General features: G+C 34.4%; 1 protein-coding gene across 1 annotated transcript in view; it reads left to right on the top strand.

Annotated features, from left to right (window-relative positions):
- The first annotated feature begins 2,149 nt into the window (after nucleotides 1–2,149).
- Nucleotides 2,150–5,987, top strand: part of LOC107705597 (protein lifeguard 3-like) — a 10,330-nt gene continuing 6,492 nt past the window's right edge. Inside the window, exon 1 of the mRNA XM_016508967.1 lies at nucleotides 2,150–2,586. The gene's annotated coding sequence lies outside the window, so the exon portion shown is untranslated. The remainder of the gene's footprint in view (nucleotides 2,587–5,987) is intronic.

The following is a 5,987-nucleotide window of genomic DNA, read 5'->3' as shown; positions in this document are numbered from 1 at the left end:
CAAATAGGAAAATGGTCACTACCTATTGTACTATGTTCTAACACTTTCCATTCACACTTTCCAGCTAAGCTTTCTGAAACTATTGTCAAGTCTAACACTGAATGTCACCGTAAAGACTCGTATTTTTTTTTTGCTATACTGATCGTGCATTATTCATAAGGTGCATTATTTTTTATCAGGCAGCTATTATTAGGTGATAACATTTTCATAGGCTGTTTTTTTTTTTGCATATATCATATCGCATTGCACATTGCATGCATGTATTACACAGTTTGTGTTTTAAAGTTTTATACCTTTTAACACTTAGCTTACGTTTGTGATCATATCTTTATTCGCTGTATTCATCTCTTGAGCTTTCACCTGCCTGCATTTGCTACTGTATGCTATATTGTCAGAGCTAGTCCGTTACTGATTCCAGATAACATGACAAAAATTCTTGTTAGCAACAGTAATCCAGTACATTACACATTTTAGGTAATGTAATCAGACCACTTTTTGATTACTTTTAGATTACTTTTGGCCTAACTTGTTTATCATATTGATTTAAATAGGATAATCTTGTACCATATTGATATACAAATGCAGAGAAAAAGAAAATATATTACATTTGTTGTTAATAACATAATGAAGTGCATTGAACATTACATTAGGTTTCCTAAACTGGGGTTTGTGAAGGAACTGCAGGGGGTTCGTAAGTTTAATGAAAAGCTAATAATTAATTAAATCATAAAAATGTGAAATTAAAATAAATCATTTTTAAAATAACAATCAAAATAAAACGAACTAAAAAAATGTAATATTTGTTTACCTGCATGTCATGTTACTATTAACCAACGTCACAGAACTGTGAAAATGCAAATACTTAATTATTAATTTATTACCTTAAAATCTCAGGGGGTGGGGGGGATTCAAATAAATATATTAGGTGAAAGTTTGTGAATCCCTTAATTACATGTAATTAAGAAATAACGTGAATTTGTGCATTTTAATGTGTTTAAAAGAAAAAAACCTTCCAAAGACTCTTTTTAAAATTTAAATGATTTTTGTAAGTCCAGTGGTCAAATGCCGTGTGGCCTTTCAATTTTCTGTGTAATAATAGCTACCTGACTAGTTACTGGTCTTTGTGAGAATGTCCACAAAACTGGAAGACTTTCTGAATTAGGGAGAATAGATCAATTATGAATAATTTATTGCTATTGTGTGAATAATATGTAATCATGTAATCAATAAAAAAAGTAACTGTAGTCTGATTACAAGTATTTTAAAATGTAATTTAATCTAATTTCAAGTCCTTATGAAAGGATTCATGAGATATGTCTGTGATACATTACTCAACGCTGCAAAAACACGTAGAAACCTTTGAAGCTCCCCTGAGCGCAATCACAAGTATGATGATGATCTGGTCAGTCGCACTGGTGCTCCTAAAAATTTCATAGTAGCATGCAGTAGTTTTCAGTCGCAAATGCAACTGAAATAGTCGCACTGTAGAGCCCTGCATCTAAACTTTTCTAAAGACAGCAAGTTCCCCTCAGACATGGATTCATAAACTACCCCTAAATGAATCGCGATTTGTTTAGCATCTCAACCGATTTGAATCGTCACATATTTGAATCGATTTTCAACCGGCTCGCGGTTAATCGTTACATCCCTAGTTACTACCCAGCTCTGTATATTGTACATTTGGTAAATAAACTTGATACTGATTGCAGAAAAGTAGGAACGGCAATTTAGCACCACCTGGCAGTAGGGGTTCAATCTTCAACTGGCTGGCAGGAGCCGCCACTGACAGGTCACGTGACCTGCCAGTGGTTGGTGGCAGCTGCCAGTAGCAAGTCACGTGACCTGCCAGTGGTTGTTATTTATATTTTAATATTATATTATGCATTTATATTGTTACGAACAAATCTTAATTAACATATATAATATATATATATATATATATATATATATATATATATATACGTTTTTGCTGAGATTTGACACAATTTTGCATCGTGATTACGTAATGACGTTATCACGCAATGTCATCACAACATCATTTAGCAACTTTTAGCAACAAATCAACCTTCCTTTAGCAACTTCCCCTGAAAATTAGTTGGCAACACTGATCCCACCCAGTTTGTAGCAAGAATTCAAAAAAGCAGCCTGGGTGTGTCTAGTTAACCACGCACACCTCGACAGACTTCTTGCACGAGTGTGTTTGGTGAAGCGTTACATAAAGAGAGCAGACAGACAATGTTTTAGATATCATTTTAGTTTTACTCAGAGCCAAAGCATAATTGTACTGCTATAACAGCTATCTTGTGGCTCAGTTCTGAGAATTATGTTTAGTTACACGCAATATGTTTCAGGCTGACTCCACCTGCTGGCTTGTTAGCATTTTGAGCACATTACACTGACTGAACGTCGTCAGCTGACTGCTGGTTTTACGTTAGTTTAACTGACACGGAGGAAAGTGGATCAGTGCGTCAACTCACGAATTTTTATTTAAATAGGCTCAGGTTGAAGGATTATATCGCTAGATATTTCTTTCTCCAAGCTTCAGCATCGATCGTGTAAAGTTTTCTGGATTTCAGACAGCGCGTGGTAAGATTGTTACTGTTTTATTTTAGCATCACGTGCTCTTGTAATGAAGTACTGTTCGACTGCTTTTTTACATCGATTGAGTAATCTATAATGCTTTAACTAGTAAAATAACTAGTACCTGTCATTTTGGCGGAAACTACGGTGACCATGGACATGGTAAATATTTGCGCAGGGTGGGGTGTGAGGCCAAATATGTGAACATGCTCAAGTACTGTAGAGTACAATAGTGATATTTAGCTTGTATTCATACCTACATAACTTAATTGACTTATAGTCTATATTTAAAGATAAAGTTATAATAGAGGAATATGGGAGTAAGATAAGATCACACTTTCCTAAAATGCCTTCCTGCCCGCCTTAGGGACGGGATATCTGGCACCTGTGGCTGTGTTTCAGTCTTTCAGATCCTCTGAGCTGCCTACCTAAACATCATCACACACATTGAATGCAACTATGATGCCCAAAACCGCTGTTGAAGTAGGCAGCTTACTAGATATTGAAACAGCCTGTTTTTCAGTCAGTTACATTAACGTTTTCTATTCAATACATATATCGTATTAAAAACCCATTTACTGTGCCAGTCTGCCAGATCGACCCTATCAAAGAGAGAATAAATAAACCGCAAAAGCAACTTTATCTCTGTACAACAGTTATTTGAGTATGGCTGATAGCATAAAATTTTGGCCAATTTCAAGCACTAGGGTGGACCAGTAAGGAAGTGAAAGTATCAAGTCAGTTACATTAACGTTTTCTATTCAATACATATATCGTATTAAAAACCCATTTACTGTGCCAGTCTGCCAGATCGACCCTATCAAAGAGAGAATAAATAAACCGCAAAAGCAACTTTATCTCTGTACAACAGTTATTTGAGTATGGCTGATAGCATAACATTTTGGCCAATTTCAAGCACTAGGGTGGACCAGTAAGGAAGTGAAAGTATCATTTTTTTTCCACTTTAAAAATAAAAGGTTGCTTAGCAGAGTACACAATGATGTAACAGTGTATGGTAGGCTTGCTTGAGTCATGCTGGCAGTGTTGAACTGATACAAGAATGGAGACATTCTTTTCCAGTCTGGCTTGAATTACACCGCACCCTCCATGTTTTTGTAAACATTATAATCAGCCTACATACTATAGGGGCATATAGAAAGTACTTACATGTGCTTGGTTTGAAAGTAAAAAGTGACATTAAACCTGGTTTTATATTGTTCATGGAGTTCTGTCACATATCCTGGAAAATGTTGGTTCATTTAGTAACGGCCTATGGCTCAGTTTAGTTGCTCTCTGAAGTTAATTTGACAGTCACTCCTTTCTGAACTTGAAATGTAGAAACGCCTTTTCCCAGGATACTTTCATTAAATGACAATCCGATTCACCCAGTTTAGACTTTGAATTGGGTTGAATAAGATTTTCCTTAGCAGATGTGAGTCACATGTTCATGTCGACCTCACTGTGTGGTCCTGAGTGACCTGCTTTACATCTGTTTGATAACAGGAAGTTATGATCCTGACGCACAAATAATGTCTTAACGCATGCAAAAAAAAAAGTATAATTCAAATTTCAAAATCTCACTCCCTAACCTGAACATAGGAAAACGTAGTTGCTGAGAAAAAACTAGGTGTATTCACAGCACTCACTGTAAGGCCTTTCATGGGCTGTGCCTTCGGCTGTTTCCAGGAAGACTGTTTAAAGTGTGGTTAGTGCCTTTTTGCTGTGATCAGTACTGTCACTGTGTGAGTGAAAATGGCAACGTAACATTAGAAGCTTTGGTACTCCCAGATCCAAAAAATCGTCAGTTTATATCTTTCTTTCATGCATGTCATTGTAAGGATTAAAATGGAAAGAAATCTTTCAAAACGCAGCATGAGTAGACGTGTAGTCACGGAGTGAATTTATGTCCACTTATCTGTTGTTTGCATCTGGACCTCTCAAACCCCTACACAGCCACATAATAGTTCTTGATGGGAAGAGGCAGGAAGGATATTCTAAGTTTAGTGCTCCTGCAGAAATGTTGTCCACAAGTATATTAAGATCATTGTACATTTCCGTCTGAATTGTTTTAAAAAATGAATCATGACAAGTGTTGAATTTCTCACACTTGCTGTGCTATATGAATTATTTTATCTGCTTTTTATCCACTTCATTAACTAAATTATAGAACAATAATTTTAGAAAAAGTGAGAACCAGTAACACCACTGACAAATTTAATAATTAGGTTGAATTTTCAGGATAGAGAAGTTATTACAAAAACAATAATGCTACTGTTCATTTAATGCTACTGTTCATTGATATTACAAGAATAATCACACATGGCCTTTAGTCTATATAAGAACAATTTGTGTTTTTCATAAAGGTACTGCAGTTGTCTTTATATTTCTTTAACATCAATGACATTTATAACATAACTATATAGTATTATAACAATTTACACACAATTGTTCAATCATTAATGAGTAATAATTGTGTGTAAATTATTATAATATTATTATATAATTATTATAATTTTTCTCAAAATTTATCTTGTTACCTTTTTTCAGTTGTTCTGATTTAATTCTTTTTAAATCATCAATTTAATGATTTAACTACATTTCTGATACTTTTACCTTTACCTTTTGAACGGTAAAATATCTCTTCTCGTGCATAATTTCATGCTCTAAAAGACAATTAAAATGAAAATAATTTTAATTAAATTACATACCATATCAAGTTACTTTTAAAACATTAATGGTTTTCTACATGGGTTTGACTTTCTTACATCTAAAAGTGAGAGACGACATCAGTAACTGCAGTCTAGAATGAATAATTACTATAGTGAACTCTACTTTTGTTAGTATTGAAAAGTCCCGAGACAGTATTCATGTATCCGACAAACAGGAAGTTCATTCTTGCCTGTGAAATGTTTTTGGAGTTGAATGATGAATATGTTTTCCTGCTTAAAAATAATTATAATAATAAAAGGAAAGATCGTCTCAAGCTCAGTTATAGGCTGTGTTCAATAACTGACAGATCATGGGGTGAACGGATCAAAGTATAGAAGTCCCAAGGTTTAGCTTATGAGTAGGGATGCACCGAAATGAAAATTCTCGGCCGAAGCTGAACAAAATTAAACACTGGGCCGAATACCGAACACGGTTTTTCGAGTTTTTTTCCCCATGTATTTTGCCAATTTTTTTTCACCATTGCATAAATTAAAAAGCCAAAATGTGTTTTTTACTGTTTTGTCTTGCTTTTCAAAGAAAAAAAATCTATTACAAAACAACAAACAAAATATTTAACACTGAACATTTTTAACATTCTAGCAGACACTATACCAACAAAGCACAATTTAACTTAAAATTAATAAGTTAGTAAAATAATAATTTTTGGCCATCAGACCCCCTTCTTGAATCAGGCATGT

The sequence above is a fragment of the Sinocyclocheilus rhinocerous genome, unplaced genomic scaffold (genome assembly GCF_001515625.1).
Source record: "Sinocyclocheilus rhinocerous isolate Xijiao unplaced genomic scaffold, SAMN03320098_v1.1 scaffold504, whole genome shotgun sequence".
NCBI lineage: Eukaryota > Metazoa > Chordata > Actinopteri > Cypriniformes > Cyprinidae > Sinocyclocheilus > Sinocyclocheilus rhinocerous.
This window is presented reverse-complemented; position numbering and strand designations above follow the sequence as displayed.